The following is a 26,609-nucleotide window of genomic DNA, read 5'->3' on the forward strand; positions in this document are numbered from 1 at the left end:
CTCACATCTGAGCCTCGAGTTGCAGGCAGAGAGAGAGAGAGAGAGAGAGAGAGAGAGAGAGAGAGAGAGACAGAGAGAGACAGAGAGAGAGACTGGGCCTGGGGTGGGCTTTTAAAGCCTCACAACCAACCTCAGTAGCACACCTCCTCTAGCAAGGCCACACCTCCTAATCCTTTCCAAACAGTTCCACTAAACTGGGAGCCAAGCATTCAAATGTATGAGTCTATGGGGGGGGGGGATGCATTCTTATTCAAACCATCACACCAGGTATGTGACAGGCTTCATCAAGAAACCTGTATCAGAGGACTGATATTGGGTGACTGCCGAGGACACCCAATGTCCTCCCTTGCTTTCTACATGCATAGGTGTGTGCACAGTGTTCCCTGTATGTGCACACACAACACAACAAACACACACAAGCTATATATGTGGTTAATCTAAAAAAAAAAGGTATGTCTCATAATCATGTTAAAACAATAGTTTTTCATTTCCTTTTAGGCATTACTCAGAGAGAGCTTGCGGCCCAGCCCTCTGTGATCTCTCCACCGAAGGTCCTTGTCCCATAGAAAAAAGGAAGATGTGGGATCTTGATTGCACACGAGGCTCAGGCAAGTCATCATTTAGCTCTTTACTGAGCGTCCCTTGGCTGCTCCCACAATGGTCTACACACATAAAACTGGTTTGCATGCTAACTTTGAATCCCCTGATACTGAATCAAGCCAGATGTGAGGCCATGCCTGTGAGAGACACGCTGATCCTTACCATGCATGAATGTGAATCCCATGACCCCTGTTCCTTCCTCCCTTGACAAACCGTGCACACAACCTCATGGGGCAATCCCATAATTGAGTTGGGTCTGTTTCAATCCTGAATTTTTCAAAAGATCCTAATCACTGGGGTTCCCATGTCCACTCAAGAAATGATAGAATCATGCGTGTCCATAAATGAGTCTCTCAGAGGACTGCCCTTATCAGCCTTGTTCTGTGATGTGAGCCAGATTGGAGTTGTTTATACTGGTTTCAGATGTAACGGCTTAGCGTGTTGCTAGACATCATACAGAACGCAGAAGCCCATAGCAAAATGAGTTTTAAATAAGAGAATCTCTCTCTCTCTCTCTCTCTCTCTCTCTCTGTGTGTGTGTGTGTGTGTGTGTGTGTGTGTGTGTGTGTGTGTGTGAACTACAAGGAGAACCGTACCAGGGGGACGGACAATGAGAACTTAAGGCCTGCCACGTCTGTCTCTACACCTCGGTTTTCTTAGCTGTAAAACTGAGCTTCCTTGGCAACTAGCTGGGAATCTATAAACCTGAAATCTCGTACAAGTGCTTGACATGATAATAATACCCAGCTCATAAAGGAGACGGAGTATGAAATTGCTTTCAGATGTGAGTGCCTAGTGTTTAGCGAACATTTGATACATTTTAACTCATTATTGTCATCCACACAGAAAATTCGATTTACTTTAACTAATTGCAGCTTTTTTGAAAAAAAAAAAGAAAAGAAAAGCCAATATTTTAGAGACGTTATAGACTCATAGCATGACTGAATTGAATTTTCAAATATTTTGCATATACCCTTTTCCCTGCACAGGCCAGCCTTGATATTGTCAATATCCTTTATCAGAATGGTACCTTGTATGCTTTTTACTTTGGACAAACTTAAAACGATGTAGCCTCCACTCTAGTTCTGTATAGGGCAGTTTCGCTGAAGTAAAAAAACCAACCAAACGAACAAACAAAAACAACAATCTCCTTTGCTCCATCTATTCTTACTGTCCCCCAAAGCCTGGAAACCACTGATTTTTTAAAATGTTTACTTTCTCCATATTTTTTTTACCATTTCAGCAAGTAATATGAAGCCTATTTTTCCAATGTCATACTATTTATTCAAGTCTCCTCTTCTCCTATCTCTTCCCAGTGCTGAAAACGATTCCATTTTCTGTATAGTTCTATTAAAGGGCCTCTTGGTTGGTTTCTGTTTTTTTTTTTTAAATAAACTTTATTATTTAAAACAGAAGCTTTTCAAATAAAACACCACACACTAAAACTAGCCAGACCCAAAGTCTATATAACTTAATGAACTAATAAACCATTAGAAGGGGTTGGGCTTTTTGTTATTGTTTGGTTGTTTGTTTGGTTGGTTTGGTGTTTAGAGCCAGGGTTTCTCTGTGTATCCCTAGCTGTCCCGGAACTCTCTCTCTGTAGACCAGGCTGGGCTCAAACTCACTGAGTTCCACCTGCCTCTGCCTCCCAATCGATGGGCTCATTATTTTTAAAAACAATAAAGGACTTATCTATTTGAGGAACTAAAGGATTACTTGTATAGTGTGACTTAAGGAACACTTTTAATGTTCTGTCTATCCTTAAAGGTGTTCTACCTTGAAACAAAGCCTGCTGTTTCTCTGATAAAGCTTCATTTATCTTGCTTAAAATTTTAATGTGAATATACTCCTAAGAGAAATATCGCTTTCAGCATCGTTAGCTGTTTACACATTAGAATGTGTGAGTTTTATGTCTTCTTCTGAGAAATTTCCCCAGACGTGGAGGAAACAACATGAGACTATTGGCAACGAGGAGGATAACCTTACCTGCCTCTATCGTGGGTGCTTACATGATTAGCGCCACCACCATGCGTGGCTTACGTGATCAGCGCCACCACCGTGCGTAGCTTACGTGATCAGTAGATCTAAGCGCAGGCAGAAGCGTTCCCTCAGTATATATTCTGTAACTCTCTCCTCGTTTCCCACTGAGTGCTCCAGCTTCTGAGACAGTGCAGACGGAGGCAAAAATCCTCAGCTGACCTTCTTTGGAGATTAGAATTTTGGGTGAGGAGGGTGGTTTGAACAATTTTCAATAGATAGTTAATGCTGTTTGGGCATGGCAAATCGTTCTTGGTCCTAATTTCGTGGATTCTCTTCACCTTGCCACTCATTTGAGATCCATCCATCTTTCTGACGGGCCCTGAGTCTGTCAATAGGTTTGCTTCAAGGGAAGACACGGAATGAAAATTACCCGGCACCGAGAGGCAGAACATCAACGGAAGAGGCAGGGAGGAGAAGGGAGACTTGCTGATAAAAAGCTTCCTTTATCCAGCCTGTCTCCTCGTTGGCAAGATGAGGAGTGGATCAGTTCATTTGAGAGGCAGATTCTCCAGTGCTAAGCATCTGTGTCTGCTCCTTAACACACACACACACACACACACACACAGAGAGAGAGAGAGAGAGAGAGAGAGAGAGAGACAGAGACAGAGACAGAGATGATAGATCCATATCTATCACCATGCACAAAACTCAAATCCAAACGGATCAAAGACCTCAACACAAAACCAACCACACTGTACATTTACACAATGGAGTACTACACAGCAGAAAAAAATAATAAAATCTTGAAATTTGCAGCCAAATGGATGGAGCTAGAAAACATCATATTGAGTGAGGTAACCCAGACCCAGAAAGACAAATATAATATGTACTTACTCATAAGCGGCTTTTCAACATAAAGCAAAGACAAATCAGCCCACAGTCTCATCCCCAGAGAACCTAGACCACAAAGAGGGCCCTAAGAGAGACACACATGGATCTCCATAGGAAGGAGAAAAAGACAAGATCTCCTGAGTAAATTGGGAATGTGGGGATCACAGGAGAGGGAAGAAGGGGAGAGGGGAGGGAAGGAGGGGAACAGAGAAAACGCTCAATTAAATTAAATTAAAAACAATTAAAAATGCTGGGAATGGAAAAAGAGAAACAAGACTCAGGAAACAAGAATTTATTTTGCTTAGCAATTCCAGGGTGCAGACCACCACAGGGGAGCCAAAGTAACAGGAGTTTGAAGCACTGGTCCTGTCTAATCCACACTCAGGAAGCACAGGAATTACTCCTGCTTGGCTATCTTTCTCCTTTTTATTTTGTTCAGAGTCCCAGCCCATAGGATGCTGTGTCCCACATTTAAAAAAGGTCTTCCCACCTCAAGATTACCCTCTCTGGATATTCCCAGAAGTTCACCAGATAACCCCTAAGAAGCAGGTCCAGATGTGTGCCCCTAGGCGACTCTAGACCTTATCAAGTTGGCAGTATTCACATCAGCTGAAGCGTTGCTTCTTTATGACCCCCAGGGCCATCCAGGTAGACAGCCCTGGGATCTTATGCCTCACTCTCCACAGTGGACTCAGCTTCTCCAAGTCTTTCTTTGAAAAGACAGGGGCATCCACACCAACCCAAAGGCTTTGTGACCAGAATTGGTTTACATCATCTTCAACTCCCTTAGCACAATGTCTGCCATATATCTGCAAGTTGCCTTTCCCACTGACTTCACGTTAAAGAAAAGGGCATTATTCAGCAATGCGGACGCTCGTTCTTTTCCAGGTTGGTTGCTCCAGGCTCCTGCACATTCAGCCTTTTATCTCTGAGAGTGGAAGGTTTGAATGACCCAAAAGGATCCCGAGTGTGTGGATAGAAGTGTAGAGCAGGGTTTTCTCACTAAACTCAGACATAGGTCTTGATTCTCAGCCCCGAGTCCTCTCAATTAGTTCTCCAGTTCAATTTGATTGCCTCTAGGAAGTCTCTGCGTTGGTTAAGCCCGGTGGGTTGGCATGGTGGAGCTCCACTAACTCCCTCACCCCATGCCAAAACAGACAACTGCCTGGCTCCCTGGGCAAGCAGTAGCAGCTGCTGGAAGCCCTTGCCTGGGAACTGGTGGGCTGGAAAGCAGACTGCTGGCACCCGGGGTTGTTTGCGTTGACTCCTCCTCCTCCAGCTGGCTGCAGCGGCTGCAGCAGTCAGGGTGTAAAGCAAGTAGAAAGAGGAGGGAAAGCCAACAGCTGGCTCTGTGTAAGGAGCTCACAGAAAAGGCTCCTTTGAGATTTGGGCACCGGAGCCCAAGCCAGAGCAGCCAGCCCTAAGTGACCAGGTTGGTACACAGTCCCGGGTTACCGGTGGACCACAAAAGCACCCCAGACCCCCTGAGCTTTGCCAGAACGGCTGCTGCCGGGCTTCGTCTCCCACTCCTCCCCACACCAGTTTTGATTTTGCTCTGGAGCAGTTATCACACCCTCAATGCTTCCATCAGCACAGAAGCCTTATCATCGCCTTTCCATTTTGAAGATGCTAACTGGCCGGGAAGAATCAGGCTCGCCTCCCGCGTATGGGTCGTGTAGTCTCTACCATGCACCTTTGTGGCTTTCTCTAACCCTAGGGAGCTGCTTGAGAACAAGAATCCTGTTCTTATCTTCAGCCCCAGCCTGACCACCACATGACAGTCAGGGGATCACTGAATGCCTGCCAAGTGGATTTTGATCTCCGCGAGCAAGATGTAATGGTTATCTTCTTTGCAAGCTTGAGAGAAACTCTATCGTCAACTTGGCAGGTCTGTGAGGGCATCTCCAGAAAGGTTTAACGGAACAAGGAAGATATATCCCGAGCGTGGACAGCCTCATCCTATGGGATGAGTCCCTGGACTGAGAAGAGTTAAGCGGTTCTGAGTGCGAGCATCCGTCTGTTTCCTGGCAGCAGAAATGACCGCTGCCTCACATTCCGTCCACCGTGACGAACTACGTGCTACGAGCCAAAGCCAGCTCCCTAGGGGCTCATACTATCAAGGACGAATCAGCGCTGACGTAGATAGGCCTCAGCTGGAGGATTAGGAAAGATAGCGGGTAGATATGAGGCTTAACCTATTGAAAGAAAATGCTCATTTTAGTCACTTTTTCCCATATTCCGAGTATCTCTCCCTTTCTATTGTGGTGGTAGAATTTCTTCCTCAGCTGCCAAGGAGCCTTGCAAAGTGTTTCTCCCTTTCCGTCTCCTCACTATAGCCCCACAGAAGCAGCTAGAAGAAAAAGTATTATTCCACACTGATTTACACAGAATTGTGGCACATAGTGGACTTTGGTTGCAGTTTCCTGAGAGAATTTTCTTTTTTGAGAAAAGATTAATATATTAAGCATTTTCTAGACTCCCTGTCCTTTTTTTTTTTTTTTTTTTTTTTTTTTTTTTTTTTTTGGCCACTCCTAGAGGAATTTCCTATCTAATCATGAGCCTTGATGGGAATTGTATTCATTGATGGTTAATTACCACGGGTATATTAGCTGACCTTGGCAAGAGCACACTCAGTCTTCGGTGAGCCTGTCCATTCCGCGTGGCTGACCCTCCTCAGAGGACAGCTGTAGGCTCACACCCTGGAAAGGCTGCCTGGCATTTGGTGACGGTTATTGCAGGCATCTTTTCTGTACCCTTCATAGTGCCCAGCTCCTGCAACACATAAAGAAAAGACTATTTAATTATATATATTAATATATTATATATTTAATCATATATATATATTAATATATTATATATTTAATTATATATATATTTATTATATATACTTAATCTTACAGACTTAGTGTTTGGCGCTTGTAGAACATGTAGTGACCAATGAGTTTTTGATAGCAACGGTGGCTAATCTTAGTTGTCAGCATGATGGAATCTAGACTCCCCTGGGAGACTGATCTCTCAGCGTGCTCATGGACACTGTCTTCATTAGGCAGGGAAGACCAGCCCCCAGTGGATGACGCTGTAATCCCTGGTCTGAGACTATGTCAAACACACCCTCGCTTTCTCATTCCCTTTCATGAGTATCTAGGTCTACCTCCTAGCCTGGGGGCTTTCCCCCCACTCCATGCTTCCCCACATCTTGGACAGGCATCCCCTGCCCCAAATTATTTACACTTTCAACCCTGTTTTAATGTGTGCTTCCCAGAGAACCCAAACCAACCCTAGTTTTACACACAAGACAACAGAGCTCTCACCCCTAAGTGGGTACATTAGCTCAAAATGTAGGTTCGTAATGTTTTGTTTACAATTTAAAATCCAAAACTCCCTGAAATTACCAAGATTTGATTTTACCTTACTCAAGGCTATTGGTTTTCTGTGGGTTTTCCACTTGGTCAAACATCTTGTTACAAAATCATTGATAAGCCTGTTTAGGGGTGTTTTTTTTTCAAATTCTACTAAGAACAAAATATAATCTATGGTATGTAATTAAGGTAACTCTTTCATGTCTAATACGCTAAATTATATGCAATGACAGTGTTCTGCTTCAGACTCGGCACAAAGGAACATGCTTGTCAGATACCTGTGGTATGTCCAGAATGAAGCATATGTGTTGCTTCAGTCCTTAGAGGGAGCAACCAAAATACTTAGAGAAGCTGCCACGGTTGCTCAGGACCCGAGTGCTGGAAAACATTGATCGGGACTTTTAAGAATATGTGTATGCACTCACGCAGTAATGGTTACCAAGCCTCTTTGTGTTCAGATCCAATGACATTTCTGAAACATGAGCAATTACAGTGTTCTATAGTTTACTTGGCTACCTGGCAATTTCTTATTTTAATGGAAAATGCTAAAATGTTATATTATAATGCCCAGGCAAGAATAAATGAGGTTTTAAAAAGCATTGTTTGGGAAACTTGGGGAAAAATGCAGCCCTGTTTCGCTTCCTATTTTCCCGGAAAATATAGCCTACGTTGACTTGTTTTTCCAACTTCATATTCAACTTCCCTCTTAGCTATAAACAGGAGGGGGAAAGGAGACGATGTAAAAGATGATGGTTCTGAAGTCTGGGACTCAGCATCAGCGTGGCCATGACAGCTTTCTCCCTGGCTCCCCATCCCCTGTGCCATATGTAAAACGGAATTCTACAGTTCCATTATCTTTTGACAAGCATCTGCCAGAAAGCTCCACCCGCTTAGGGCTTGGCCCTGAGTATATTTTTCTGTGCAATTTTTCAGGAGTCACTGATCACAAAGAGTCTACCCTAATCGATGGAATCATCCACTGGTCGTTACAGATTTTGGGGGCATTAATGAGCAGGAGGAGAGATGGAGAGAAGGTGTTCCTCTGGTCAAAGCCATAGGCTTGTAATGGAAGAGCACACCTTTTTTTTAAAAAAAAAGATTTATTCTTATTATCTTATGTATATTTATATGTGTGTGTTTCTGTGTTGCTATGCGCCCATGAGAGCAGTTGTCTACAGAGTCCAGAAGAGAATTAATTGAATCCCCTGTAGATGAAATGAGAGGAGGTTAAAAGCCACTGATCCTGGGTGCCAGAAGCCAAGCTCTGATTCTCTGTGAAAACAGTGTGCAATTTTATATCCTAAGCCATCTTTCCGGCTCCTGGGAGGATACATCTTAACCTTGGCCGTGCAGCATGGGCAGGGGCACAGCCTCCTCTCCATCCTCTACTTCCTCTCTTCCCCTCCCCCCACATGGCCTCTCACCCCAGGAAGCATCTCCGCCATCCTCTTATGCTGTGATGTCTCATCAATCTTTTCAAGGGCTTTTTCTCACAAACTTACTCCAGTACTTACATCTTGGGATTGAAATAAACGGAACACGGTCCATAGGCGTCTTTAACAAGGAGCTCGGGAAGTGATTTCTTCACGTAGCCGGCAGGTCCCTCCAGGATGATCATAATGACAGCAGACCCTAGAGCCGGGGGACGGTAGGAAAGTCTGATTTCATGATGCATGAGTTGTCCTAGATGAGTCTGTGGCTTCTGTGAACAAAATGAGGTTACTAATAGTTGCAGAATCACTAAGATTGAGGCCGCCAAGTTGATTCAGTGGGCAAAGGCACCTGCTACCAGCCAAACCTGATGACCTGAGTCTTATCACTAGAACCAACATACTCTACAGAGTAAACCAAAGCCCGTGTGTGATACGCATCCACGCACAAAGCCCTACATGCGTGAACATAAATAAATAATTAAAGCATTGATGAATGCATAAATAACTGTTTAAAAATAAGAAATGCCAAAAGTGAACTTTGTAAAAAAGTAAGAGGGAAAGAATGAGACTTTTAAAGGTTTTCTTGGACCCTGTTGGTGTGAGAATTCCTTCTGTCTATGTGTTGCTTTTATTGGCTAATGAATAAAGAAACTGGCTTGGCCTATAGCATGGGAGGAGGAAGGTGGAGTTAGAGAGAAGCCATGGAGCCGCAGGAGATAGATGCTGGAAACTTTACCCCATAAGCCACAACTACATGATTATGTAAATTAATATAAGATTTAGCCGATAAGAAGCCAGAGCTAATGGGCCAAACAGTGATTTAATTAATACAGTTTCTGTGTGGCTATTTGGGGTCTGAGCGGCCTTCTCCAACACCCTGTGTGGAGGGTGTGAGGTCTGGACTGTTAGTAAGAAGAAGACACGGAGGGCTTGGGGGTTGGTGAAGGGCGGGGACTTGGGGCTTGCCTCTGGTGCTTATGCACTTAGCAAACAGTAACAAAACCCGAGAAGCCATTCATTTCATTCTGAGCATCTTCAGGAGGCTTCCCAGCATTTTAATTTAGTAATTTCTCATGCACCTTCAACTATGCCAAGACCAACCTGGAGCACTCAGGTCTCAGGGACAGGAAGAGTGGAGGAGAGAAGAAAATCTAAAGGCACAGCCACCAGCTGCCCACACGGTTCCTGTGTGCAGTTACTCACAATTTATCTTTCTACTGTTGGAATTGTGGGGCAGAAGGCAGAGAAAAGAGCTAGAGAGAATGACCAAGGCTCAATTCTTTAACAACCTAGCATGCCTATTATTTTGAGGTACATTTGAACATGATGTATGCAAGAATGTATTCCCAGAAAGATGTGTATGCATTGATTCCCCAACTTCAAATCCACATTTGAATGCTCCAGTTCCTAATATGAATATTGAAATATGGGACACTTACACTTGAAACTGCTTCATCGCAAATCTTAAAATTGCACACCAGAAGCCCAAGGAGTTGGCTCCATCAGTAGTGTTTTCCATGTCAGGATGAGGACACAAGTTAGATCCCCAGTATCTAAATAAAAAGAAGCCAGGCATGATAATACACACACACACACACACACACACACACACACACACACAGAATCCCAGTGCTGGGACAGTGGGGATAGGAGATCCTTAGGGCGTGCTGGTTAGCCAGTCTGACCCTAATCAGCAAGCTCCAGGTTTAGTGGGAGACCCTGTCTCAAAAAGTAAGATGAAGAGTGAATGAGAAAGACACTCTTTGTCACCTCTGGTCTCTACACATGTGTGCGTGCACACACATACACAATACAACATTTTAAGAACCTTGAGAGCAGAAGTTACATATTCTTAACTGTTGAATTCTTCTCAGCATCTTTCAATAATGATCTAGTAGGATATTAATGCCTGGTTGATTCCTGTCAATTAATTGAGAAGGGCTTGGAAGTGTGGCAGATGCCAAATAATCTTCCCGACGCTTCTGCACGCTATGAGAGAAGACGTGGTGCAGCAATGCACATGGCACTAGGAACACTTTAGCTCCTTTCTGAGTGCCGCATTGGAATAAAAAGTGCTACCCTTCCTGTGCAGCTGCTTCTTGAGAGTGAATGTCACACAGGCAGGTGACCCAGGAGAACCACTGTAGCTCTGCCCTGTGCGCGGTAGGAGACCACAGAATCTCTCACACCACATCCTGGCTCCACCTGCTCGCCCCGCCTTCTTCTTAGCATCCTGAACATGACAAGGGCCTTACTAGTGTGAAGATGTCTACTTTCTCTCAGAAAAAGGACAATGACGTTCATAAACTATGTTCAAAATATGACCTCAAATTTCTCCAGTTTCAAACAAAGAAGGGAAGCACCGCCCACCTTCGCTTTGGCTGCCCTCAAAATGTTGAAAAGAAAGGCAGTTGCTCTAACACGTTTCAGCTCACACATGTTCTAACCTGTGGGAAGGGCGTCGTTTTCTCTCTAATGTCACCAAGGAGAATAATTGTGCTTTACTGCCCTGCTTTCTTTCAGTATAAATGGGTAACTGAGCTATGTCGCTCCACCCTGGATAACTGAAATGAAGAGCAGAGGGAGTGGACCTCCTGGGACTCAAAGAAGGCCTGAGATGTTTAACTAAAAGTTAGATGCTCATCCATTTCCTTCCTTCCAGGAAAGACGAAGGCGGAGCCACCGTGAAGTTTATTTCCCTAGGTGCTCGCTGAAATGCGTTAGAGCTCAGGGCTAAGGGAAATGCCTCCCAGATCTGTTTCTCACAGCTTCAACTTGAGTTCTCTTCCTCTGCTAATGTTCATGGCCAGCACCTGGCCTTGGTGCCTCCGTGACCCAAAGTTAGAGATTGATGGTCTGAACTTCACCGAGCCAACGCTGACAGTTTGCCGAGGAAGTCAGTGGGCGTGTTTATTAAAGAAAAATGAATGCCTTATTTTAAGCCGATGTCTCTGAAGCCTCCGGAGGATTTCTGTAAGACGCAGACAATAGGAGAAAGCCCAAGAAGCAAGCCAAAAGCCAGGAGATAGGATCGACTCAGAATAGCTAAAAGGAGACTGAGAATAGTGCAGGACGTTGATTGATAAGGTGATTTAAAAATTAAAAGAGAGGAGTCTATCTGTGAGCTGAACGCCAGCGCCGGAGATTGGTGGGTGGTACAAGGGTTCTTTTCTTATTTCAGATAAAGATGCGTTTTCCTTTAGAGAGAATCTTTATGAGACAATTGCTCGACTAGAAGCGTGTGCGTGCGCGTGTGTGTGAGTGAGTGTGTGTCTCTGTGTGGGGGGGGGGAAGGGAGAAGAAAAGAAGAAGAAGGGAGAGGAGAGACAGAGTCACAGAGAGGGAGAAGGGGAGGGAGAGGAAAGAGAGAGAGAGAGCAATAGCATTTCCAAGCAGGGCTCTACAGTTCAGTAAAGCAGCTGTACTTTCCATAGCTGGTGACTAGATAAGGCTCCGTGCAAACATTTCTCCTGGATGAAGCTTCATTTCCAATTGTGTCCATGCCCCGTGTGGTAGCCAGCAAGATTAAGAAAACGGTGATTTCTGAACCTCCAAATCCATCTGTCACGTCATTGGCATTGAAGAGCCTTGCTGAAAAATGAGCCTCTTCCTTCCCCCAACTTGTGTGAGACAATAGTAAAAGCTGGGGAGGGGGGGGCAGGAACAAAGGGGACAGGGAATTCAATAAAAGAGAGATCCTGAGCAAATGAAACAGCGGTTCTCTTTCTGCCTTGCTCTTTTCCTCTCCAGTCTGCCAGAGTCTTAACTGCTTGTCTGCTGTGCCAGGAGACAGCGCTCTTAGGATTTGCCTGTCAAAGCTGAAGTTTCTCAAGCATGGGTTTGTCTAATGTGATAATCTGGGCCTCAGGAAACTAAACCCAACAAAAAGACGACAGGGAAACATGAAAAGGCTCTGTTAGTTCCTACATGTTTGCAATTTTTCTAATGCATCTGCTTTAAATATTCTCGGTGTTTACATTTTATTTTTTGTTTATTCTTTTGGTTTTTCAAGGCAGGGTTTCTCTGTGTATCTCTGGCTGTCCTGGAACTCGCTTTGTAGACCAGGCTGGCCTCTAACTCACAGAGATCCGCCTGCCTCTGCCTCCCTGAGTGCTGGGATTAAAGGCATGCATCACAACTGCCCGGCTGTTTACCTATGCGTTTACATGTGGATCTAGGGAGTAAATGCATAGCAATCACTGGAGTTTAAAAAGATATTTACAGCCCATAAAGCTAAAACACTGTATCCTTATGGTATTTGTTTCTAAATACTTTATGTGTGCTTTGCAATTACAGAGGGTATATTTTCTGTTAGAGGGTTTAGGGGTTGGAAGACAAATTCTGTCCATGAAATAGATACTTCTTTGGACCTAGAAAAGACAGTCAAACAGAAAGACACACACACACACATACACATTGAAACATCATCACCACCAACAACAAAATGCCAGGACACTAGAAAACAAATGCTGAGTTAGAAGACAAAAAGCAAAGGGTGAAAGACAGAAGATTTTGGGAGTCTTTTTTTATGGGAGTTTCTGTTGTTGTTGTTGTTAGCTTGTAATTGCAGTTCAGACCCAGGAAAAAGATGAAATGTACAATATATGGATTTTTTGCTGTTTTCTGTAATTACCTTTCTAAATTTTTTTCCCAATTTTTTTTCTTGCTTCATTTGTACGAAAGAAAAGATGTATTTGGATGGATCAACTCGTTATAAGAGTCTCCAGTTGCTATTAGATTTGAAGAAAATTAATTAGCCTGGACAATTACAGAGTAGCCAGTGTTTCAGGTCAAGGACTTCTGGTGGGAAGAGCAGTTGACGGAGCTTGCCAAGAACAGGCTAGCTTGGCAATAGTTGAGATTTTCAGTCTTTGCGTGTTCTTTTTCACCTAAGCATTTTCTCCAGATTGAAAAAACAAGGTTATGACCTTACTTCAGAAAGGTAACTACTAGCCACGGTGGATATGAAAGCCACACAGGGGCATGAAGCTCCCCCAAGTCGAGATGAAAGTGGGAGTAATTCTCTTCCTCACCAGCCCCTTGTACATCACAGCAGAGATGTGTACTGTAACCTTTAAGAGGTCATCCCTACCCCTCCATGATTAAAGTCCTCTTCCCGTACAAGTAGATGGGCCCTTCTCTAACCTGATAAAAAACTATCTTTCTCAAATCTAACCTTGTGTTTGATTTAAAACACAAAGCAAAACAAATGTATCTACTCTCGCTGCTTCTTTGTCGTCATTGTTCTGGAAGTCTTAGTGGGGGCAATTAGTCAAATGTATCCAGTAAGGTCTTGTATGTATTCAATATTGTCTTGTATGTATCCAGTACAGTCTTGTATGTATCCAGTACTGCCTTGTATGTATGCAGTACGGTCTTGTATGTATCCAATATTGTCTTGTATGTATCCAGTACAGTCTTGTATGTATCCAGTACTGCCTTGTATGTATGCAGTACGGTCTTGTATGTATCCAATATTGTCTTGTATGTATCCAGTACAGTCTTGTATGTATCCAGTACTGCCTTGTATGTATGCAGTACGGTCTTGTATGTATCCAATATTGTCTTGTATGTATCCAATACAGTCTTGTATGTATCCAGTACTGCCTTGTATGTATGCAGTACGGTCTTGTATGTATCCAATATTGTTTTGTATGTATCCAGTACTGCCTTGTATGTTTGCAGTACTGCCTTGTATGTATGCAGTACGGTCTTGTATGTATGCAGTACGGTCTTGTAGGTATGCAGTACGGTCTTGTATGTATCCAATACAGTCTTGTATGTATGCAGTACGGTCTTGTATGTATGCAGTACGGTCTTGTATGTATCCAGTACAGTCTTGTATGTATCCAGTACTCCCTTATATGTATGCAGTACGGTCTTGTATGTATCCAGTACAGTCTTGTAGGTATCCAGCCCTCAGGTATACACACAGAATTGTGGTGCCAAGAAAGAGTTCAGCAAGGTGCAGGATCAATGTGGAGAAAAATGTTAGTTTTTCCACAGTAATAAGGAGCAACCCCAAACTGATTTCAGAAGACGCTCCCATTTATAATAAAGTATAAAACAGGTTGGATTACAGCTAACAAGGCTAGAACAGGTCCGGCTCCTGAAATTGCAGTAAGATGCAGCTACACAGAGGTGCAGCCATGCTAGTACATCTGAAGACACCATGTTCAGAGAATGGCGTTCCCCAAAGTAATCATTAGATTTAACATTGTCCCTATTAAAAGTCCCAGCTGAGATTTGGTTATTAAACACTGGTTCTGGGGATATTTATCAATATATCATGTAGTGCCTATACTATAACCCACTTGCAGATATGGAGGTTTTAACTTACTTAATGAGTAAATGTGTCAATCATGAAAGACAATGTACTAATCAAAAGTTACTTGATATCTACAGCAAATCATCTTATTCTAATTCTTCATTTCACTTTGTGTTTCATAAAAAATGGTCAATATCAGCAATGTTATGTTTTTTAACTCAATGCATAATCCCTTTGCAATGCTCTCCCAGAGTGGGTGGACTACCCATTGATATTTGCCTTGACCGTCCCGCCCTGCTTTGGTATGTAGAGGCTTAGAATGCGTCTGAGGGCAGAGGCCTTGCATGTGCTTGTGTGGTTTGGTTTATGTACTAAGTATTCAATGTGAGAACATGTCTTGGGTATTCAGCAGTCCGAGGAAGATAAAACATACATGAAGTAGAGGTGGAGTTGACACACTGACCAATGCTGACCCAAGAGAGAGGCAGCCTTCACCAGAACACCAGTGCCTAGAACTAGATCTCCCTGACAGATTGGTGAATATAATGATAATAATTATTTTCGTACACGGTTGAAGTTGTAAAATGGCTTGTTAGATGGCATCGCTGTGGTCATAGCTGATTACTGTGTCATCTACACCAAGAAGGAGGCAAACAGAATCTGCCCCACACTGCTCAAAGGAAATAGGCGTGGTGAGAGAGACTATTAGACAAATTTCCTAGACCCTGGAAGGAGGAGGTCCAGATAGGGGGAGTGACCCTGCAACGGTGGATAACCGCCACAGCAGACAGTACCTTGAAGACAGGCCTTGGGTGCTTGATTAAATATCGCACTACAGAGGAACACTGACAAATACCAGTTTTTAGAATTTTCCAACTCTGATCAAGGTCTGCATGGCAGCCAGTATTTTAATCTGAACTCTCATAAAATAGAGGGACTATCAAGGGGGACAAGTTTGATTACAAGCGAGGATGTCTGTTAGTTATGGCTGGAACGTGCTGAGATGCAAACCCTTGGATTCTATATTGCTTTCATTTACTTTGAAGTTTACGCTAAGTATTTCTCACTTAGCAAAATACTCAAGTTGAGGAAAGACTTTCAGAAGTGAAAGCACAATTAATTGAAGTTGCAAGAAAACATAGAGTCAAAGGCTTGTACATTTATTTATGCTGACAATTTCAAAGAAAATTGCCATTCCATCTTGCCAGCTGACACCTCCTTGTCTCCCTTTGTACCCTGGGTTAAACTATGGCAACAATATTCTGCACTTTCCCTAATCACAACTGTAGCTGTGGCTTCTAAACACCCACCATTATCTAGGGCTCCTCGAGGCACTTTGGAAAAGCAGATTTGTTTGCTCTGTTATTTCATTTCCATTTATTTATTTATTTATTTATTTATTTATTTATTTATTTATTTATGTTTTTCGAGACAGGGTTTCTCTGTAGCTTTGTAGCCTGTCCTGGAACTCACTCTGTAGACCAGGCTGGCCTTAAACTCACAGAGATCCACCTGCCTCTGCCTCCCAAGTGCTGGGGTGAAAGGCTTGCGCCACCATAGCCCGGTTTATTACAGAAACGTAGCATTATGCCCAGCTATTGAATCCCATCACTCGTCAGAAGAATGCAGGCAGGGTGGTTCTCTTCCACCAAGCCCTCCCTAGCCCACAGCATCTTCCACGGGCCCTCGCACCCCCTCACCAACCACACCCGGTCACTGGAATAGCTTCCATCTGGGTGCAGAATCTTTGTGCTTTCTAGACTCCTGTTTGCCCAGCCGCTGCTACAGTTATGCCTTCAGGTGACGTCATCCCTGGTGTCCCAGCATGCACCTCGTTGTGTTTCCTTGTAGGGAAGAAGCGCTCGCTGCGCAGCACGCTCTCCAGGGAGATAATCGCCGCCCCTAAAACCAGACTAATCTTTGCCTGCCCTGTTCATTCTCTGCATCCACCTACTGCTGGCCTTGTCCCTGGTGCTTGGGTGGGGGGCTTTGTTAGTAATGAGTGTGTACTTGGTTCCAGCATCCCCAAAGCCCGAGTATGGCACACACTAAGAGGAGGCAAATCTACATTCAAGATGAGACCTTTAGCTGTCCTCCCTAACTCTCACCTGCAGGTGATAATTTCCTCCCCAGATCTTCTACCGCAGGCAGCAGGGTAGAGCTCGCCTGCCCCTCCATCTAAGCCTCTAGCGCGGGTTTGCTCAGCTTTGGAAGCCTTGCGGAAGTTCGCGGTACGGCATTTGGATTTTCATCCATCCTTTTCCTTACGGCCTGACAGGGATCTTGCTAGTTTGCTTTCAAGTGACCCAGACAGGCTTTTTGTGTGCCTCTCTTCTTTCACTCCTCGGCTTGATTGCTCCAGCACTTAAAAACCCCATTGACATGCCGGTCTAGCCCATTCAGACCCCAAAGACTCTCCTGCTGTGGTAACACGGGCTGTGTATGGGCCCAGGCATGGCTCTAGGCCACACCTTGGGCCGATGACCCCAGAGACAGCCCTTTGAACATCAGCATGGCCTCGGATGGCCTTCATGGTAACACACACTGCAACAGTGATCCCTGTTGTCATAGGGGCAGGGACCCAGACGTGACCATCTGTAGTAGCACGGTCTGGAACATCACGTGGCCCTGGGAGGCAGCTTAGACCTGTCCCTCACCACTTCCGCATCTTCAGTTCTGATTTTCTACAGTGCAGGGACCGCTCTGCCTCCCCTCCTCCATTTCTGCACCACATGCCTGTTCATGGACCGGGACCCCTCTAGCACCTGCCTGGGGTGCAAGGCCCTAGGTGAGCCTGTGGCTGTCCTCCATCCACCCAGTGCCCAGCATTTGCTGATTTTTTTTTTTTGAAAATTTTCTTCTTGGTATTTTTCCAAGGAAATTCTGAATCGGATAGATTGGGATAATTCAAGAGTCCCCAGTCATCACCACACTAGGGCATCATATTTTCATTTCATTTTCTGTGCATTTTATGCACAGATGCGGCATTTCAGGGCCAGGAAAATGGCTCAGGAGGTAGAGGTGCCTATGGCCAATCCTAGTGACCTGAGTCCAAGCCCCAAGCCTCTCATGGTGGAAAGAAAGTTGCCCTCTGACCTCTAAACGTATGCTAGTGCTAGGGCACAAGCTTGTGCGTGCACACACACACACGCACACACATGTACACACACACGCACACACACATGCACAAATATACAAATAAATGTCAATTTTCTTTAAAGATTAAAAAGGTATTTTCAAATAGAGTCAAATGAAAGGTTTGTCAGGAGGAGGTGAAGCAGGAAACACTCCTGTTTATTGTATTGCTTTTCAGGGTAGCTACTGCGGACACGTGATACTCTCTTGGAAAATTAGAAACCTAGATTACCTCAGGTAATTGCAACTGGCAGAAACCAAGCAGGCCAAGCACACGGAGGCTTCCAGAGGCAGCAAGGATTAAATCACTGACCATAAGCAAGAGGAAAACATCCAGCAGACTGGATTACCACTCCACCCAGAGCTAATAAGACTGAGGGCACACGGAGACAGGAGGGCTAGCCTACAGGTGAGACCAGACAGACCCTCCGCGGGCACTGTGACAACCCAGATCTCTAAGATCGAGCCCACGGCGGTTCAGAAAGCCCGGCGGTCGATGGAAGCAAGGGCTGCCGCCCGTGCCTGGTGGAGAATCACACATGAAAGCCCTCAGTGTCTCTGTTGGAGGTTTTCATCTCACCCATCAGAACTTTCTATTTATGCTTCCTCCTTTCCATCAGCAAAGAGAGGAGAGTCATTACGGACAGCGGATAAAAAGCAAAATGTGGAGCGGAATTTACATAGTTATTCAGCGACTGTCACGAGCCATGATGCCCATGGCGTACAGCTGAGAGGGTCTCTGATCTGAATAAAAAATGCTTCCCCTTGGTTTCGTGTCATATATATAATATCACGACGAGCTCATCTACATAGCCCGCGATAATGCACGCTTTCCCAACGACGGTAGCCACCACCTAATCAGCCCGCCCCAAGCTAATCAGCTCCAATACGCTCACAAGTGGCAGAATGCATGCAATTATCCCTAATTCAGCTTCCAAGCACAGAGGTGAAAGATCAGATTTCACCAAAGGGGCTTATCAGGAATTCATGAATTGATAATCGTGATTAATGGGAGATCACATGCAAACCTTGGTACAATTTACCTGGTCCTGTCGCCTGTGTTCCAGAGAGATGTGAACTCCCAGCTGGAGCAAACAAAGGATGTCCAGATTATCCGATGAGTTTTAGCCTCCAAGATAAGAAGTGTGTATTCATTACTTCAAAAATAACTTTAAATGATACAAATCAGTGTGGCCGAGTGACGGTTAGAGCTATGGAACAGCCCGGCCTAGATTCCAGGAAAGAGAGAGAGATAATTACTCGGTCATGGCATCAGCAGTCATCACTATTAAGTGTCTGAGGGGGGACATTCGTGGAATGAGGCAATTCCAGCAGCTTGCATCTGAAGAGCTGTGGGCTACTTTTGAATAATAGTCCTTGACAAACAGCGGCATCAAAATGTATGTCCTCCAAAAAATAAGAGACCTGCATGCAGACCTGAAGGGTCTCATTTGTTGAAATAATATTTATTAGCAAATATTATATAGCAGAACCTATGGCAAGAAGTGAGGGTGAAAACAATGTGTGAAAAAAAGGCCCATCCTCGAGGAACCCGCAGTCCAGCGGAGAAGACAGCACGGGGCAGGGCTACTGAAATCATTTCTATGCCACAGTGGGACACCACGAAAATGGCTTGCTTCCATCTTAGTGGGTTTTGTTGTTTTGGTTTAGTTTTTGCTCTTTTGGCTGCAATGAGTTATCCCGAAAAGAATAAAACATGCCCTAGCACAACTCTGGTATAGTTCTCTTGCAAGGTTTGGACATCCTGGACATCCAGAGATAGAAACAACTCGTATGTTCCCAGATGGAACAAGGCAGCTAGAGATTACCAGTGGAGGAAATGGCGCTGGTGCCGGGACTAAGGGGAGATCCCCTCAAAGTCAAGAGAACAGCTTCAACAAAAGTGACCACCAAAGTCACGGGGCAAGACCCGGGAGGAGCCGATCACCCGTACCATGGGGTGGCTGTGGGGAGCTGGAAATTGAAGCAGTGAGGCTAGAGAGAGGCTCCATTGTCAACTGTTGGAGGGAAAACCCCGTGAGCACATCTCCCAGGCGACCCCTCACACCTCAGGCAAGGCAGCAACACAGTCAAGGGGTTTGGGCTGAATTCAAGGCAGTGCCTGCCTGTCCAAGAATCACGCTAGCAAAGAAATCCTGTGCTGTAGGAAATCTTACCTCCAGTAGCCTTTAAATAACCCGCCCACTTGGCTGATGTAAAGCGGGGCTGCTCTCTTTTCCGGCTGCGGGATTCGGTTGCTGTTCCCTGTTCCATCAGAGGACTGTCGTCTGTGAGTCTACCCCTAAATAAATAACCCAATATTGTACTCAATTCTGAGCTAGTGTGGGATATCTTTTTTTTGTTTGTTTGTTTGTTTGTTTGTTTTTCAAGACAGGGTTTCTCTGTAGCTTTGGTGTCTGTCCCGGAACTAGCTCTTGTAGACCAGGCTGGTCTCGAACTCCCAGAGATCCGCCTGCCTCTGCCTCCTGAGTGCTGGGATTAAAGGCGTGCGCCACCACTGCCCGGCTGTGGGATGTCTTTTAAGCGTCCTTCTTCAATCCTGTGCATTGCTGTGCCTGTTTGGGAACTTCCCACACACATCTGAGATTGCTGGGGAGCAAACATTGCCAGGTGCCAGAGATGAGTTGCCCACCAGTACTGTAGCCAGCGAAAAGAAACCTGGAGATGGTGGACCTGGTTTGAGGAGTTCGTTGGAATCCACCTACTTCATAAAGAGCAACTTCTGGTCAGATCTACGCAGTCAAAGCCAGATGTAAATCTGGAAGAGTAAAGTAAGATTTTTTTTTTTTAATGTTGGCAACTGATTCAGAATGTGAAATAGGAGGCCCAAATAGCATCCATGTTCTGTAGTTATTTGTAAACAAGTATGCATGGAGTATACGCTAAGACAATAAAATTTAAAATGAGGTAAGCTGTAGGAGGTGGGTAAAGAATGTCGATGTCTCCATTAATAATTACAAACGGAAACTCACATTCTTCCTGGTAGTTACAACACCTCCTATATGCCAGGCAATATTCTGAGCGCCTGCCATCAACAGCTTACAATAAGCTTACGGTGCTGGCACTGGGATTTTTCTCTATGTCTCAAGCGACAAAACCAAAGCAGAGAACGGTTAACTAACCTACGTAGTTAGAGGCTGGTCACATAGTTAATGAGTGAAGATTCAGAATCTGAGCCCAGGAAGGGTGTAGAGCTCGGGCTTGTAACCAGGTGACAGATTACCATCCTTTGCCATTAGGTGTCTCTTTCTTTGACATCCGCAGACTGACATTTCTGTTCACTCGGGGGAAGCAGAAAATAACCCGGCCTTGCCATACTGTGCTACTTACAGGTGCAGCTTCACACCTGGAGAGAAGGCAGAGTTGGGAAGTTTCGGACATGATTTTACGTCATTCTAAAACAGGCGTAAGACTTGGAGCCCAATCCCAGAAGGACAAGGAATTATGTTCCCTTGAAAACTAGCGTATATGCCACTAAGAGCTGCTGGCCACGTTACTGCCATCAGCACTATGACCAACAAATGGTGTCACTGGTCACTTCTGGTCTGCCGCCACCATACAGAGGCGGCAAGACCGTGAGGAAAGATCATTGTCCCCACCCATCTTCCGCCTGTGCCTCTGACACCCCAATCCCTGCTGTAGATTGACTCTGTGCACCCAGTTAAAGTGCATGCTCTTAGTTGCCCAGACAATCATAAGTTTTTCCTGAGTTCAGTCACTGGTGAATAGAGTCAGAGAGAATGAAGTTATAAAAGGGGAAAAAAGATAAAATGGACCAAAGCACTTTGTCTCTTTAGAATGTAGTCTTCCGCGGGTGGTGACCGCAGCGTTTAGTTATTGCGTTGGTTATTTGGTCATTTAATTCTGATGTTTTCATAACTATGAGGTTAAACTGTCCGGTGGAACTCTAGGGCTTATTCTGGACTATGACTCCCACCTAAGGTAGAAGTTTCAGAATGGATACGAGAAGGCTGTCTTGAGCGATTTTAAGATCATGGATTCTTGAAAGGCTTTAAAAAAAAAATCACAGATGCTTCACATAATCTAGCCCTTTGTCTAGTGTGCTTTCTTTGATAGCTTTTAAAAGACTCTAGCTGTGGGCTGGAGAGATGGCTCAGAGGTTAAGAGCACTGACTGCTCTTCCGGAGGTCCTGAGTTCAATTCCCAGCCATCTGTAATGAGATTTGGTGCCCTCTTCTGGCCTGCAGGCATACATGGAGGCTGAACACTGTGTACATAATAAATAAATAAATCTTAAAAAAAAAAGACTCCTTAGGGACTAAAACAAGCCCCCCAGCCCCTTGCTTTGTTTGATCTAACAATGCAAAACCCATTACACAGCAGGGCGGCAGCGTCTGCACAATGGGCTGGGTAAGTTGGACATTTCCTTATCGTTCCTTAAACACTTCCCCCCTCCAGGTACCCAGACTTCCTCCCTTGGTCACAAAACACGGTCTGTGCAGAACATCTTACTCCTAAAAGTCCTTTTGAAGGCAAAGCAGAGAGCATCTCTGGTCAAAGGAAGATAATGAAGAAGGCCATCTAGGAAGATTCCTACCAGGCCCTGCCTGGGGCTCATCTCATGGTCCCCAAATCCTCAAAGAGTCCGTCCTTCCCCTTCCAGGATCCTTTTCTTCAGGGACTTGTAATTATGAGGGATTAACCCTGAGCAGAGGAGGAGCAAGAATCCCCATGCCCTGTAACTGCAGGCCAGAGAGTACGAGTAGCGTTTTCTAAAGACTGTATGCTGGGTGTCTGGGAAGTTGTCTTTTCTTGTACAAAAGATAGAGGTGTTTGGTTGCCGAAATACAAAGCTTAGGGAGCAAGGTGAGACATTGAGGCCACCCACACTGTACTGATGGCAAAAATCTGTATTTAATAAGCCCTGTATGAGCGATTGACTGTGAAGCCAAAATATAACCAGGTTCCTGCTATTTACCTCTCATTTTCTGTACGGGCAATGAAATTGGCTCAGTGGCCACAGGTTAGCCAGCCTGCACATCCTCCGAGACCCGGATGCTTGACTGTCTTGATCAACATTAAGTTTTTTGTTTGTTGTTGGTTTTGCTGGCATACAGCAATTAGACCCTAAATAATGCCGACTGTTTTAAACACCCAATTAGCTAGCCTAAACCATCCTATAAATGGTCTGTGAAAGTATTCCCCACATATTACTAAAATTTAACAACAACCAGATATCCTATTAAATGTATTTTCCCTTGATTTCGTCCATATTTTAAATGATACACCCAATTTACCTTGCGGGTCTTAAATTCCAATAGCAAAGGAACAAAAAAGATCTTTTTTTCTCAGGTGAGGCCCCCCGAAGGACACTTCCCTTTCAGAATTATCAAACAGGTCTCTGCACTGCTGAGTTCAAACACTGAGCACTCAATTTAGTCAGAAAAGAAAAACTACCTTCTAAATAATTAAACATGCAAAACCCAAACCCTGGCACCCATTGCCCAGTAAAGCTCCGGGATGCCAGCAAATGTGTATTGAATGAGAAAGGCTTTTGAACAAAATCCAATAGATTCCCCTCCTCCTGAAGAAGCCAGTCCCCGTGGAGGACAATCACCAAGTGGCCATTGCTTAGCTCCTGTTATCCAGGGCGATCCCATAGCTTTGGGCTCTGCCTGCAGAAGTTGTGGGAGAGGGTGAACAAGGGGAAGGGGACAGGAGGGAAGATGGGGAGGGGGGACATGACAAACATTAGCAGACATCATTCACTCTGTCTCAGTAAAGTCTCAGAGCACCACAACCCACAGACTTCTCCTTTCTTTCTTTCTTTCTTTCTTTCTTTCTTCCTTCCTTCCTTCCTTCCTTCTTTCCTTCCTTCCTCAATCCCTCCCTTCTTTTTTCTCTATTTCTATCAAATGCTCAAGGGTTAAGACTCTCCAGGAAGCAGAAGACTTATCAAACAAGAAAAAGAAAAACCGATAACTTGAGTAGGAGTTTAACAAAGATGCTATTAATGATAGCAGAAGGAGCACAAACAGTGGTCCAGGTCACAGGTGAGAGCGCCTGGGAAAGGGGACAGGTGAGAGGGATTGGTGGGGTGAGCTGTGTAGGCATGCCTTCTGACAGGAGCTAGGAACAAGTCTTTAGCTCTAGGGGACTCCTGGGGAGGGTGCTGATGGAATAAATCCCTCCGTTAGCCTTCTTCCAGAGCATCCAGTCCAGCGGGATGTCAGCGAGCCCCGGAAACTGACAACAGTTTCGGAGCACGCCTGGATCCTGGGGCACAGAGGAGAGAGGGGGTGGGTTAAGAGAAGACATGGGGCATGCCACTGCATCCTCCGTCTCTGCCTTTGATTTCGGGCTTAATGACATAATTAACACGTCCTTGAGACCATTATTTTTCTCTCCCTCAATCGGATTTCAATTTCTTTCTTTTAAATTCCTCTGTCTGCTAATGATGGGGCCTATTTTAATTCCAGAGACCTTGATTGTCTGGTTCCTAAACTCCAAGACGATTTCGAGAGTTGCAACCCAATGTAAGCCTTTGGAAAACTGGTCTGCTGTCTCTGTCACACAGATAACGAGCTGGGAATTTAAATATCCACAGTTTATTTTAACACACGCCAGCGCACATTTTTTTTGGAGCTCATACTAAAAGAGTAAAGATTAAAATCTGCCAGTCAAACGCTGAACTGAACTGCTGTTTCGGTTAAAATGAAGCACATTCTCAATAATTCTGTGCTCAGATTCTCCCACAGTGGTGCACACTCCTTATGCAGTGGGATGTCAGTCTGGAAGGACTCACAGAAGTCAGACTAGGAAACCATAAAAAATGTGTGACTGTCAATGTTCCTACAACGGTTGTCTCTTTTTCTTGCTCCAACATCATAACACGGGCAAAAAAAAATAAAATAAAATCCACTCGTGATTCCCCCTGCCACGCGAGATTTCCCCTTGCAGTATTGCTACAATAAAATTCTTCCTTGCTTGAGTTCCTATAGAACCCCCGTCCACTGGTTTCCAGGCAAAGAGTCATAGGGCCTGTTTTTTAAAATACAAAATTACTTCACATCTCACAGGGATTATTTTTCAAGCAAGCATCAGTGTTTATATGTGCGGATTTTCGATCCAAACCCCACATCCCTCCGACTGCCTATCTCGGATGCCTTCTCTCCTAAATGGAAAAGTAATCAGGGGAGATCAAGTTAGCTGGCCAAGCGCATCTCTCCAAAGCAGCCGCCAGGACGGAAGGCAGATACCAGTCAGCGAGGCAAGACAGGGGATGCGGATCCAGAGAGATGCTTAAGAATAGAGTCTTGACACTATCTCTTCACTTGCTCCACATATCTCTGAGCAAGCCAGAGTTTCTTAAAAAGTCATTTAAGAACTATCTAGGCCACAATAATAGCGGGATAGATGAACGGCTGGCTCCTTATGACAGACATGCAAAGTATGACCGGGGCAGGCTCTGGTCAGACTGTATTAGAATTAAAGCTGTTTTGCACACCCCTGTGGTAGGTCATCAACAACTTTCTGGTGGTGATTCTAGATGCCTGCTATGATTGCAGCTTGCTTAAATACTCCTATTCTCTATGCCAAGGGCTGACCGAGTCAGAAACAATAGACTCCAGCCAGTTTCCAAGCCTTGCTCTTCTTTTGGTACCATGTCTACTGATGTGTACTCTTTATTAGATAATACTATAATAAGCATTTTTTTAAAAGACCTACTAAGGAAAGCATGATCTGGTAAAATCTCACAATCCCAATATTCAGGAGACTGATGCGGAATGACCTTGTGTTCAAGGTCGATCTAGGAGACACCTTGAGATCCTGTTTCTCTAATAAAAACAAGCAGAAGTTGGGTGGTGGTGGTGCACACCCTTAATCCCAGCATTTGGGAGGCTGAGGCTGGAGGATCCGAGTGAGTTTGAAGCCAGCCTCGTCTACAAAGCAAATTCCAGGACAGCCAGGCCCATTACACAGAGAAACCTTATGTTGTAAAACAAAAACAAACAAACAAACAAACAAATGCATTAAGTTGGTACCACAGCCAGGAAAGTATTTCCATGCAAATATAAAGACTTGAGTCTGGTTCCCAGAATCCAAGTAAGGGGGGGTGTGATGGTGTACCCCCATAATCTCAGCACTGAAGGGGCTGAGTCAGGCGGATCTCTGAGGCTACCTGACCAACCACCCCATCCTGCTCAGAGAATTCCAGGCCAATAAGAGACCTGAAAATAGTGGATGGGGTGGTGTTTGGAATGAGAATGGCCCCCATAGATTCCTATGCTTATTTAAGTGCTTGGTCCCTATTTGCTGGCCTGTTTGGCGAAGGATTAGGAGGTGTGGCCTTGTTGGAGGAGGTGTGACACTGAGGGTGGATTTTGAGGTTTCAAAAGCTCACCAAGCCTCCCGACCCCCAACCCCCACCGCCATGCCTGTGGACCAGATGTAAGCTCTCAGCTACTTCTTCAGCTCCATGCTGGCCTGCCTGCTGCTGCCTTCCCTGCCATGGGATGGTCACAAGCTCACCCCTGAAACCATAAGCAAGGCTCCAATGAATGTTTTCTGGTATAACTTGGTTTGGTCGTGATGGTATCAATAGAAGAGCCAGGTGGTACTAAGGCTGTTGTCTGACCTCCACATGCAGGGAGAGGAAGGCATCTCTGCACACGCTTGCACTTGCATGCACACACGTGCTTATAAAACAGGATCTGAAAACAGGGGAGAAGGGAAACGGAGATGCAAGAAGGGAGAAAGGAGGGAGGGGATGGAGAGAAACAGGGAGGGAAGGGGAAGGGGCGCAAGCAAACCTTCGTCAAGCTGTGTGATAAAAATCCTTTCTTCTAGACAAGAAGCTGTCCTTGGAGACCCCACACACAGGGAACTGATAGAATAAATGAACTCTATCTCCCCCACCTTTACTTGGCTTAAATTCTACTTTATCTAATTATCAGGTGT

The sequence above is a fragment of the Microtus oregoni genome, unplaced genomic scaffold (genome assembly GCF_018167655.1).
Source record: "Microtus oregoni isolate MIOR12 unplaced genomic scaffold, Mior012 000144F_ref0000341, whole genome shotgun sequence".
NCBI lineage: Eukaryota > Metazoa > Chordata > Mammalia > Rodentia > Cricetidae > Microtus > Microtus oregoni.